We start from the raw sequence: 13,463 nt of genomic DNA on the forward strand, positions 1-13,463 counted from the left end.
AAACTGGTTTGGCTTTGAAATCAAAATCGAGACAAAGGGGATGGAAAGTAATTTTAAAAAGGAGAGCAGTGGGACTTCACACAAAAAATAATCTGAACTGGAAAAGGCTGAGTTTCAAGTTGGAACAGGAAAGCTATGTGACTCCTGTATAACTCAGGCTGTCCTGGTAGCAAAACTCCCCATCACTGACAATCTGGCCTCTGTCAGCCTCTTTGTGTCTTTCCAGTTTCATTGATTTACTGACTGCCTCACTGACAGGCCGATCGCTAGCTGTGCGCACAGGCCTGTCTGTTTAATATTCCAGAGCTTTCACACAACAACTGCTGTCCGGGGGCTGAATGGGATTCTGAGATTGCTGCTGGGCCCCGAGAGTCCGATCGTTCCCCGCTCAGCTCTTCTCTGCCATCAGGTGGCTTAATAGTGACATTAATAGCTGGTTTATTCTGCAAGTACAGTGGATAGAACCATAATCTAATGCACACAGTTCATATATTTGTATCAAGCCATTCCTAGTGCAGCACCCCACTGCTGCATTGTCGGAGTTCTTGATTTTAAAATGTTCATTCTTGTGTTCAAATCCCTCCATGGCCTCACCCCTCCCTATCTCTGTAACCTCCTCCAGCCCCTACACCCTTCCCTATCTCTGTAACCCCCTCCAGCCCCTACATCCCTTCCCTATCTCTGTAACCTCCTCCAGCCCCACAACCCTCCCTATCTCTGTAACCTCTTCCAGCCACTACACCCCTTCCTATCTCTGTAACCTCCTCCAGCCCCTACATCCCTCCCTATCTCTGTAACCTCCTCCAGCCCCTACACCCCTTCCTATCTCTGTAACCCCCTCCAGCCCCTACACCCCTTCCTATCTCTGTAACCCCCTCCAGCCCCTACATCCCTCCCTATCTCTGTAACCCCCTCCAGCCCCTACACCCCTCCGAGATATCTGCGCTGCTTCAATTCTGGCCACTTGAAATCTGCATCCCTGACTTTAATCAATCCACCATTAGCACTGTCATGTATGTAACCTTCATGTAACACTGTACACTGTATACACCTAAGCAATGCACACCTTGACCACAGGGGGTGAACTTGTGGGAGACACTCCTCACCTGGTCATCCAGGTATATAAAGGGAGGTCCCACGCAGGGTCATCACTTCTTGGTCCTGTGAATAAAGGTTCGGGTCACAGAGTGACCTTATCTGCAGAATGTGCCTCGTGTGAATTTATAGTAGTGCGTAAGGACACTACATTTGGCGACGAGAAACGGGAATCAACGACTCATGAGAATGACCACCGGTAGCACAGAGGAATGGTACTGTGTTGGTGAGGACTGGGACGATTTCGTTGAGAGGCTCCAGCAGAGCTTTGTCACGAAGGACTGGCTGGGAGCGGCAGCGGTTAACAAGCGAAGGGCGCATCTACTGACCAGCTGTGGACCTAAGACATACGTGCTGATGAAGGACCTGTTCGCACCCGAGAAGCCGGCGGACAAAACCTTTGAAGAGCTCAGCAAACTGATCGTTGAGCACCTCAAACCGGCGAGCAGCACACACATGGCCCGACACCGATTCTATACACACCGACGTCGGGAAGGACAGAGCATACCGGACTTCGTCGCGGACCTTCGGCGCTTGGCCAGCCTCTAAGTTCACAGACACCTGCAGGGGGGAGATGTTAAGGGATTTCTTCATTGAAGGCATTGGTCATGCCGAGATTTTCAGAAAGCTAATTGAGACCAAGGACTTGACCTTGGAAGCAGCGGCGTTGATGGCTCAGACTTTTCTGGTGAGGGAGGAGGAAACCAAGATCATATACGCGCGCAACTCTGCTTCCAATGTGGCGATGGATCAGGGAGTTAACATGGTAAACGCGACTCAGAACCCCGCAGGCAGGCAAGGGCAATTCGACACCACCCAGGCAGCAACAGACTCTAGAGTGGGTCCTCAACAGAGACAATGGCAGGTTGAACAGACATTTACACCATCACAGTGGACAATGCATCCCGGGATGGGGCCATTGACACCCACTAACAGAGTGCTCAAGAGTAATCAAAGAGACAATCAGAGAGGAATGCCTGGTAACAGCTCTTTTGTTCACAACAATCTCAGCTCATGCTGGAGGTGCGGGGGCAGTCATGCTGCAAAAACCTGTAGGTTTCAACAATTTATCTGTAGAAATTGTAACTTCAGTGGGCATTTAGCCAGAATGTGCAGGAAGCCCACAGCGAGGCTAATTTACGAGGCAGATGAACCACAAGAGGGGTCTGCAAGGCAGGTTGATGCTTGGGACAAAGCAATGGACGCTGAAGTTCAGCGGGTTCATGTGGCAAACATCATGTGGCAGCTCATATACTAAAACGCCATCTATGATGATGAAAGTCCTATTAAACGGCATTCCGGTACGCATGGAGCTGGACACAGGGGCCAGCCAGTCACTTAGGAGTGTCCAACAATTCGAGAAACTACGGCCACTCAGAGCTAGCAGACCCAAGCTAGAACGCATTGACACGCAATTCCGCATGTACACCAAAGAGATCATCCCAGTGCTAGGCAGTGCAATGTTGGTGGTCACACATAATGGATCAGAGAACCGGCTGCCACTCTAAATTGTCCCGGGAAATGGTCCCGCGCTTTTGGGGAGGAGCTGGCTAGCCAAGATGAACTGGAAATGGGGGGGATGTGCACGCCATTTCATCTGTGGAGCGAAATTCATGCTCACAGGTCCTACAGAAATTTGTGTCACTATTTCAACCTGACGTAAGGACTTTCAAAGGCACCAAAGTAAGGATACGCATCACCCTGGACGCCACACCAGTACACCACAAAGCCAGAGCTGTGCCGTACATGATGCGGGAGAAAATTGAGAGTGAGTTGGACAGGTTGCTAAGAGAGGGCATAATTTCGCCCGTTGAATTCAGCAACTGGGCAAGCCCCAACTCTCCATCCAAGCCAACTGCCTGCTATGGGGCAGCCGGGTAGTCATGTCCCAGAGGGGTAGGGAAGCATTCATCAGGGAACTCCACAGCGAGCACCCAGGCATCGCGCTAATGAAGGCCATTGCCCGGTCACATGTATGGTGGCCGGGAATTGACTCAGACCTGGAACACTGTGTTCGCAGATGCACGACATGTGCCCAGCTGGGCAATGCCCCCAGGGAGGCCCCACTCAGTCCGTGGCTCTGGCCCACCAGGCCATGGTCACGTATTCACGTAGACTATGCGGGCCCGTTCATGGGAAAAATGTTCCTCATTGTTGTTGATGCATACTCGAAATGGATCGCGTGCATCATATTGAATTCGTGCACGACATCCACCACTGTGGAGAGTCTGCGTATGATCTTTGCGACGCACGGGTTGCCGGACATCCTGGTTAGCGACAATGGCCCGTGTTTCACTAACTATGAATTCCGGGAGTTCATGTTGGGTAATGACATCAAACATATCAGGACAGCACCGTTCAAGCCGGCTTCCAATGGCCAGGCGGAACGAGCGGTCCAAATCATAAAACAATGCATGCTCCAGATTCAAGGACCCTCCCTTCAATACTGTCTATCGCGCCTCCTGCTGGCCTATAGGTTCCGACCGCATTCACTCACGGGAGTCCCGCCAGCGGAACTACTCATGAAACGTACACTTAAAACTCGGCTGTCCCTCATTCATCCAGTCCTGTCAGACATTGTTGAGGGCAAGCGCCAGTCCCAAAATGAGTGCCATGACCGTAACTCAAAGGGGCGATGTATAGAAATCGATGACCGTGTATTTGTTCTTAATCACGCTTTGGGGCCCAAGTGGCTTGAGGGTACTGTAATTGGCAAAGAGGGGAATCGGGTCATAGTGGTCAGACTTAACAATGGACAGATATGCCACAAGCATCTGGACCAAGTAAAAAAAAGGTTCAGCATGGACACTGAGGAACCTGAGGAAGATCATGAGATGCTGCCCACACCACCGCAAGTGAATGAGCAACAAGAACTTTCAGCAGCATGCACAGTCCCTGCGACCAGCCCGGACGAGCCGGAATCACCACAGAGGACAGAGATGCATACCAAGGCTCAACAACCAGAGCCCCAACTGCAGCACTCCACGAGAGAGTGTCGACCGCCCGAAAGACTTAATCTTTGACCCCATAAGATGTTGGGGGGGGGGGGGGGGGGAGGGTGATGTCATGTATGTAACCTTCATGTAACAACACTGCATACTGTATACACCTAAGAAATGCACACCTTGACCACAGGGGGTGAACTTGTGGGAGACACTCCTCACCTGGTTATCCAGGTATATAAAGGGAGGTCCCACGCAGGGTCATCACTTCTTGGTCCTGTGAATAAAGGTTTGGGTCACAGAGTGATCTTATCTGCAGAATGTGCCTCATGTGAATTTATAGTAGTGTGTAAGGACACAACAAGCACCATTAGGACTAGGCCCTAAGCTCTGGGATTCCCTCCCCAAGCCTCTCCGCCTCTCTACCTCTCTTTCCTCCTTTAAGACGCAGCTTAATACCTACCTCTTTGACCAACCTGCCTGAATATCTCCTTATGTGTCAAATGTTGTTTTATTACGCTCCTGTGACGCGCCTTGGGACTTTCACTGTATTAAAGACGCTGTTCCATGCTCATGCTAGTGCAGACTCTCCCATCAGGTTCTCACCCTGCATATGCAAAGATCCCCAATACAGGAAAATGGGTCAGGAATGTGATGGACACAGAGGGGTGAGTGGTAGTCCTGTCCCACCAGAACTCATAGAAACATAGAAAATAAGTGCAGGAGTAGGCCATTCGGCCCTTCGAGCCTGCACTGCCATTCGATATGATCATGGCTGATCATGCAACTTCTGTACCCAATTCCTGCTTTCTCTCCATACCCCTTGATCCCTTTAGCCATAAGGGCCATATCTAACTCCCCTTTGAATATATCTAACGAACTGGCATCAACAACTCTCTGTGGTAGAGAATTCCACAAGTTCAGAGTGAAGAAGTTTCTCCTCATCTCAGTCCTAAATGGCTTACCCCTTATCCTTAGACTGTGACCCCTGGTTCTGGACTTCCACAACATCGGGAACATTCTTCCTGCATCTAACCTGTCCAATCCCGTCAGAATTTTACATGTTTCTATGAGATCCCCTCTCATTCTTCTAAATTCCAGTGACTATAAGCCTAGTCGATCCAGTCGTTCTTCATATGTCATTCCTGCCATCCCGGGAATCAGTCTGGTGAACCTTCGCTGCACTCCCTCAATAGCAAGAATGCCCTTCCTCAGATTAGGAGATCAAAACTGAACACAATATTCAAGGTGTGGCCTCACCAAGGCCCTGTACAACTGCAGCAAGACCTCCCTGCTCCTATACTTAAATCCTCTCGCTATGAAGGCCAACATGCCATTTGCCTTCTTCACTGCCTGCTGTATCTGTATGCCAACTTTCAATGACTGATGTACCATGACACCCAGGTCTTGTTGCACCTCCCCTTTTCCTAATCTGTCACCATTCAGATAATATTCCGCCTTCCTGTTTTTGCCACCAAAGTGGATAACCTCACATTTATCTACATTATACTGCATCTGCCATGCAGTTGCCCACTCACCTAACCTGTCCAAGTCACCCTGCAGCCTCTTAGCATCCTCCTCACAGCTCACACTGCCACCCAGCTTAGTGTCATCTGCAAACTTGGAGATACTACATTCAATTCCTTCATCAAATCATTAATGTATATTGTAAATAGCTGGGATCCGAGCACTGAACCTTGTGGTACCCCACTAGTCACTGCCTGCCATTTTGAAAACATAGAAACATAGAAATTAGGTGCAGGAGCAGGCCATTTGACCCTTCGAGCCTGCACCACCATTCAATATGATCATGGCTGATCATTCAACCTTAGTACCCCTTTCCTGCTTTCTCTCCATAACCCTTGATCCCTTTGGCCGTAAGGGCCATATCTAACTCCCTTTTGAATATATCTAACAAACTGGCCTCAACAACTTTCTGCGGTAGAGAATTCCACAGGACCCATTTATTCCTACTCTTTGCTTCCTGTCTGCTAACCAGTTCTCTATCCATGTCAACATATTACCCCCAATACCATGTGCTTTAATTTTGCACACTAATCTCTTGTATGGGATCTTGTCAAAAGCCTTTTGAATGTCCAAATACATTACATCCACTGGTTCTCCCTTGTCCACTCTACTAATTTTATCCTCAAAAAAATTCTAGAAGATTTGTCAAGCATGATTTCCCTTTCATAAATCCATGCTGACTTGGACCGATCCTGTCACTGCTTTCCAAATGCGCTGCTAGTACATCTTTAATAATTGATTCCAACATTTTCCCCACTACTGATGTCAGGCTAACTGGTCTATAATTACCAGTTTTCTCTCTCCCTCCTTTTTTAAAAAGTGGGATTACATTAGCTACCCTCCAGTCCATAGGAACTGACTCAGAGTCTATAGAATGTTGCCCAAATAGGAGAATCTTTTCAAACTGGAGGAAAGGAAAGATAACACGATTGAATTCAAGTATGAGAAAGGCAAAAGGTATTTGAAAGTAGAAAGTGGGTCAGATGGGCTACAGAACAAACTCACGAATGTGGTGTGTGTTCCTGACACTTCCGACATCTCAACACTAATCTGCTCGTTATTTTTTTAATTCTTTCCTGGGATGTGGGCGTTACTGGCAAGGCTGGCATTTATGGCCCATCCCTAATTGCCCTTAAGAAGGTGGTGGTGAGTCGCCTTCTTGAACCGCTGCAGTCTGTGTGGTGAAGGTACTCCTACAGTGCTGCTAGGGAGAGAGTTCCAGGATTTTGACCCAGCAACGATGAAGGAACGGCGATATATTTCCAAGTCAGGATGGTGTGTGACTTAGAGGGGAACGTGGAGGTGGTGGTGTTCCCATGCGCCTGCTGTCCTTGTCCTTCTTGGTGGTAGAGGTCGCGGGTTTGGCAGGTGTGGCATATAACAGAGAGCACAGAGGAGGGTCCCAGAATTCCAAATCACCAAGTCCCTTTGAAGAGGCTACAATCATTGAAATGGACATGATAGGGAGAGTGAAGTCGAGCTCTGTAAGGTAGTAACATCAGTCTTGTGCTCGTTGTCCTCTCCTCTTCCCTCACATACTGTCACCCAGGCTTCAGGCTTTCACTCCTTGTGCTAGATGTAGTGAAACTATAAACCCCATACAAATACAAGGTTGATTTTTCTTCTGGCGGTTTAATTACATCTGGTGTACGGAGAAAGCTTTCTCCTCAGAGTAGTGTTTCTCCTCAGGGTGTGACCAATCATTGCACACCTCTTGTAACCTCTCCCATCATAGCTTGGAGCCTGCTTCCCAAACCATCTTCACTTGTGAAGCCCCATTCCCAGTGCTGCACTGCCGGAGGTGCTGTCTTTCAGATCAGACATTAATCTGCTCTCTCGGGTGGATGTAAAAGATCCCACGACACTATTCAAAGAAGAGCAGGGGAGTTGTTAAGTATGGAAGAACTCCACAAGACTGAGTACTGTGAGCTAAAACTGATATGACCTTAGTCTCTTTAATACAACTCCAGAGTGCCTGAGCAGCATGGCAGACAACCTTTTATACTCCCTTGCACAAAGTGTGCAGGTGACCCTTGGGCCTCCAACAGTTGCACCCTCTGGTGGCAAGTCATACACAGTTACAATGTTTACATACATAACAAGAGTTATCATAGAATCATAGTGTCATGTATCTCACATTACTGTACATAACTGTATATTACAATGCTATACATGACTGTAATTAGATATGACCTGTAACCACAAGCATACCTTACCACCAGGGGTGCACTTGCAGGAGACACTGCACACCTGTTCCACACAGGTATATAAAGACAGGTCTCAGGCAAGTGTGGCATTCGAGAGCTGTGTAATAAAGGTGCAGGTCCTGAGTGACCTTGACTTCAGCATGTGCCTCGTGTGAGTCTGTACTACAGAGACAGGACTTTACAGTGGTGAAGAGTTACGGGATTACAGAATCCACAGAATGGCGACCAACGGCTCAGATGAAAAATACAATGCTGGAGATAATTGGGAGGACTTTATAGAAAGGCTCCAGCAAAGCTTCATAACCAAAGACTGGTTAGGCGATGATAAGGCAGACAAGAGAAGAGCCCATCTCTTGACCATGGCTCGAAAACATACGTCTTAATGAAGGACCTGCTGGCACCCGAGAACCAGGAAGCAAGTCGTTTGAAGAGTTGAGCACACTGGTAAGAGACCACCTGAAGCCAGCGAGCAGCCTACACATGGCCAGACACAGGTTCTACAACTACAGACGCTGTGTGGGCCAGAGCATACCCGACTTCGTGGCAGAACTTTGGAGGTTGGCTAGCTTATGTGAGTTCTCCGATGAACTAAGGAGAGAAGTACTGAGAGACTTTTTTATTGAAGGAATAGGCCATGCAGGTATATTCCAAAAGCTCATAGAGACCAAGAACTTGACCCTAGAGGCAGCAGCACTGGTTGCACAGACATTCTTGGCAGGAGAAGAAGAAACGAGGTTGATCTATACTGCGGGTACGACAACTAACGAAACATCGGAACAAGGGGTTCACAGCGTGAAACAAGCCACTACCCCCACACACAGACAAAGGCAGGAGAGCAGGCCCTCAACAGCAGGCAGTGGCGCCAGAAGCCATCAAGGGCCACAGGAACCTCATCAACCCACAATGCGAGCAATCAACTACAAACAGAGAAGCTCAAGAAAGATCAGCCAGATGCAGCTCATCCTTTGGAAACAATGGAAGCGGTCTATGCTGGAGATGTGGGGGAAGGCACTCATTAAGGGGGTGTCGATTTCAACTATACAGGGCATCTGGCCCGCATGTACAGAAAAACGACAGCTCGGCTGGTATGCGAATCGGAAGGGTTGGAAAGCGGACCAGAAGATGATGGGGACAGTACCCGGGACACCGAGGTACAGCAGGTCAACACGATCAATGGCCACTGCTCTTACAACAAGATGCCTCCAATAATGATGAGGGTCCTACTCAACGGGATACCCGTCAACCATGGAGCTGGATACGGGAGCGAGTCAATCTCTCATGAGCGCTCAACAATTTGAACAGGTGAGACAGACCAAAACTCACAAGGGTCGACACCAAACTAAGGACCTATACCAAAGAAATCGTCCCAGTCCTTGGCAGCGCCATGCTCTCAGTCACACACAAAGGGACAGTGAACCGACTTCCTCTGTGGATGTCCCCGGATATCTCCCAGCACTGCTGGGGAGAAGCTGGCTGGCAAAACTAAATTGGAAATGAGATAATGTTCACGCCATGTCGTCAGAGGAACGGACCTCCTGCTCAACAATTCTAAGTCGATTTGAACATCTGTTTCAGCCAGGTGTGGGCACCTTCAAAGGGGCTAAAGTCAAAATCTACATCACACAGGACGCTAGACCGGTCCATCACAAGGCTAGAGCTGTGCCCTATGTGATGAGGGAAAAGATTGAACATGAACTGGACAGGCTTCTGCGGGAAGGCATTATCTCACCAGTGGAATTTAACGACTGGGCAAGTCCCATCGTCCCAGTCATGAAGCCTGATGGATCCGTACGAATCTGTGGGGATTACAAATCTACCATAAACAGAGTCTCCCTACAGGACCAGTACCCGCTGCCCAGAGCGGAGGACTTATTTGCCACATTGGCTGGAGGAAAACTTTTCTCGAAACTAGATCTCACACCTGCGTATATGACGCAAGAATTGACCGAGGAATCCAAGCTACTCACCACCACTCACACACATCGAGGCCTTTTCATGTACAATCGATGCCCATTCAGCATCAGGTCGGCAGCTGCTATATTCCAGCGCAACATGGAGAGTCTGCTCAAGTCCATCCCGGGGACGGTTGTATTTCAAGACGACATACTTATCACGGGCAGGGACACTGACTCCCATCTCCGCAATTTGGAGGAAGTACTAAAGCGGTTGGATCGGGTAGGCCAAAGAGTTAAGAAATCCAAATGCCTGTTTTTCGTGCCCGAGGTTGAATTTTTGGGCAGAAGGATTGCCGCTGATGGAATCCGCCCAACAGAGTCCAAAACAGAAGCAGTTCGCCTGGCACCCAGGCCCTGGAATGTCTCGGAACTGCCGCCTTTCTCGGGCTACTCAATTACTTTGGGAACTTTATGCAGAACTTAAGCATGCTGCTGGAACCTCTCCACGTGCTACTCAGAAAGGGGTGCGATTGGTTTTGGGAGGACGCCCACGAACGTGCCTTCAATAAGGCACGCAACCTTCTGTGTTCCAACAGTGTTTTGACGTTCTTTGATCCAGGTAAAAAGCTAGTTCTCACATGCGATGCGTCAGCGTATGGGGTCGAGTGCGTTTTACAACATGTCAGTGGTGCGGGTAAATTACAACCCATAGCTTATGCCTCCAGGTCACTTTCGCGGGCGGAGCACGGGTACGGAATGGTGGAGAAGGAGGCGCTCGCGTGCGTGTACGGTGTCAAAAAGATGCACCAATACTTTTTCGGGGCCAAGTTCGTGTTAGAAACAGACCACAAGCCCCTCACGTCCCTCCAATCAGAGAGCAAGGCAATAAACGCCAACGCCTCGGCGCGCATTCAACGGTGGGCACTCGTGCTGGCGTCTTACGACTACACCCTAAGGCACAGACCAGGCACAGACAACTGTGCCGACGCGCTTAGCAGGCTACCGCTGGCGATCACAGAAGGGTCCGACGAACAGGACTGTGAGATAGTCATGAACCTTTGAGTCCACAGGTTCCCCCATGACAGCTCGCCAAATCAGAGCCTGGACGACCAGCGACCCCATGTTATCCCTAGTAAAAAGATGTGTCTTAACTGGGCAGAGGCTCGCGATGCCTGCCCCAAGGAGATCAAACCTTTCCATAGGCGCATGCATGAGCTGTCACTACAAGCAGACTGCCTGATGTGGGGCAGCCGAGTAGTTATGCCTCTGCGAGGCAGAGAGGCGTTTGTCCAGGAGCTCCACCGCGAGCACCCGGGGATCGTTCTCATGAAGGCCATAGTCAGATCTCACGTCTGGTGGCCTGGCATTGACGCGGACTTGGAGCTCTGCGTCTGAAGGTGCACCATTTGTGCCCAACTCAGTAATGCCCCCAGGGAGGCCCCCCTGAGCTCCTGGCCCACCAAACCGTGGTCGCGGGTGCACATAGACTATGCGGGCCCATTCATGGGCAAAATGTTCCTCATAGTTGGTAGATGCATTTTCAAAGAGGATCGAATGCACCATTTTAAACTCGAGCACCACCTCCACCACTGTGGAGAGCCTTGGAACCATGTTCACAATGCACGGCATTCCTGACATATTGGTCAGTGATAATGGTCCGAGCTTCACCAATGCAGAATTCCAAGATTTTATAAGTGACCACGGCATAAATCACGTTAAGACGGCACCGTTCAAGCCGGCCTTCAATGGCCAGGCGGAGCGAGCAGTGCAGATCATTAAACAAGGCATGCTCAAAATCCAAGGTCCCACACTGCAGGGCCACCTGTCACGACTGCTGCTGGCAGACAGATCTCGTCTGCATTCATTGACTGGAGTTCTCCCCGCGCAACTATTGATGAAACGGACCTTAAAGACAAGGCTCTCATTAATCCTCCCAGACATGCATGACATCGTTGAGGCAAAGCGCCGTAAGCTAACTGAGTACCATGACCGAAATTCGACGGGGAGGTGGAATGAGATAGGGACAAAGTGTTCATGCAGGGGTCCCAAATGGCTTGCAGGGACGGTAACAGGCAAGGAAGGAAACAGGCTACTGGTGGTACAAATGGACAATGGCCAAACCTGCCGGAGGCATGTAGACCAAGTCAAAAGTAGATTTACCAACAACACTGCTGAACCAGAGGCAGACTACAATGTGGAATTCACACCACACCTGGTGGACAGACAGAGGGAACAACCTGAGGAAAAGGCAATCCCAACAGACTGCCCAGGGGAAGACACCAACAATCATACTGAACGAAACAGACAGCCCAGGCGAGATACCAACAATCACACCGAAAGAAAAACAGGCACCAAGGCAAACAGCTGAACCACAACTAAGACGCTCCACGCGAGAGCGTAGTCCACCTGAGAGACTGAATCTATAAAGACAATAAGACCTTGGGGAAGGGTGATGTCATTTTTCTCACATTACTGTACATAACTGTATCTTACCATGCTATACATGACTGTAACTAGATATGACCTGTAACTACAAGCATACCTTACCACAAGGGGTGCACTTACAGGAGACACTGCATACCTGTTCCACACAGGTATATAAAGACAGGTCTCAGGCAAGTAAGGCATTCGAGAGCTGTGTAATAAAGGTGCAAGTCCTGAGTGACCTTGACTTCAGCATGTGCCTCGTGTGAGTCTGAATGCAGGGACAGGATTTTACACATAAGACGATCACAGCACGGAAGGAGGCTATTTTGGTTCATTGTGTCCGTGCTGGCCGACAAAGAGCTATCTAGCCTAATCCCACTTCCCAGCTCTTGGTCCGTAGCCCTGTAGGTTACGGCACTTCAACTGCATATCCAAGTACTTTTTTAATGACCTTCCCTAACCCCGGTGTCCTGGCCAATATCCCTCAACCAACATCATGAAAACAGAGTATCTGGTCACTGTCACATTGCTGTGTGTGGGAGCTTGCTGTGCGCAAATTGACTGCTGCGTTTCCCATATTACAACAGTGACTGCGCTCCAAAAAGTACTTCATTGGCTGTAAAGCGCTTTGGGATGTCCGGTGGTTGTGAAAGGCGCTATAGAAATGCAAGTCTTTCTTGCTATTCGGGTATGTTCCGAGGTGGCGATGGGAACTGTAGAAATGGAAGTCCTGGCCCAGTGTTTGTCAATATAGGTGTTGCTGTACCAAACTTAAACCAGAATTGAGTGGGCTTCACAGCCAATGAGCAATGGAGGGATAAGATGGCAGAGGCTTGGAGAGACCATGGCTACACCAGTTGACCATTGCTGAGAGAGGGAGAGGCTGTGGGAAAAGGGGACCCGGCGCGCATGCGCGGCTTTGGCCCATCGCGCGCATGCGTAGCAAAGCCACGAAAGCCTGCACTCTGGATCGCGCGTGCGCAGTACAGCCGGAAACCGGCGGCGACAGTGTCGTCACTTCCGCGGAGAGTTGTCATGGTGCCCAAGGCCTGTTGAGCGAGCCCGGAGCCTCCAGACTCGGGTAATGGGCGCCGCCAGCTCTTCCTCCAGCGCTGGCGCCCCGCGGGTGTAGGGGAGGGGAGCAGCGCGCTCTCCCGGCTCAAACTCCTCATCCACGGCCCTCGCTGTGCGCGCATTTATATAGCGCCTCTCACCACCACCACCTCAGGGCGTCCCAAAGCGCTTTACAGCCAATGAAGTACTTTGAGTGTAGTCACTGTTGTAATGTGGGAAACGCGGCAGCCAATTTGTGCACAGCACGCTCCCACAAATAGCAATGTGATAATGCCCAGATCATCTGTTTTTGTTAT

The 13,463-nt window shown here is 49.7% G+C and overlaps 1 protein-coding gene across 2 annotated transcripts in view; it reads left to right on the plus strand.

Moving 5' to 3' along the window:
• Positions 1 to 13,463, plus strand: part of skic8 (SKI8 subunit of superkiller complex) — a 127,148-nt gene that overhangs the window by 98,175 nt on the left and 15,510 nt on the right. Inside the window, exon 1 of one of the 2 annotated variants that reach the window (XM_070865193.1) lies at positions 13,088 to 13,174. The exons of the other annotated variant lie outside the window; for it this stretch is intronic. The gene's annotated coding sequence lies outside the window, so the exon portion shown is untranslated. Of the gene's footprint in view, positions 1 to 13,087; positions 13,175 to 13,463 lie in introns of those variants that run through there. 2 annotated transcript variants of the gene reach the window in all.

The sequence above is a fragment of the Pristiophorus japonicus genome, chromosome 21 (genome assembly GCF_044704955.1).
Source record: "Pristiophorus japonicus isolate sPriJap1 chromosome 21, sPriJap1.hap1, whole genome shotgun sequence".
NCBI lineage: Eukaryota > Metazoa > Chordata > Chondrichthyes > Pristiophoridae > Pristiophorus > Pristiophorus japonicus.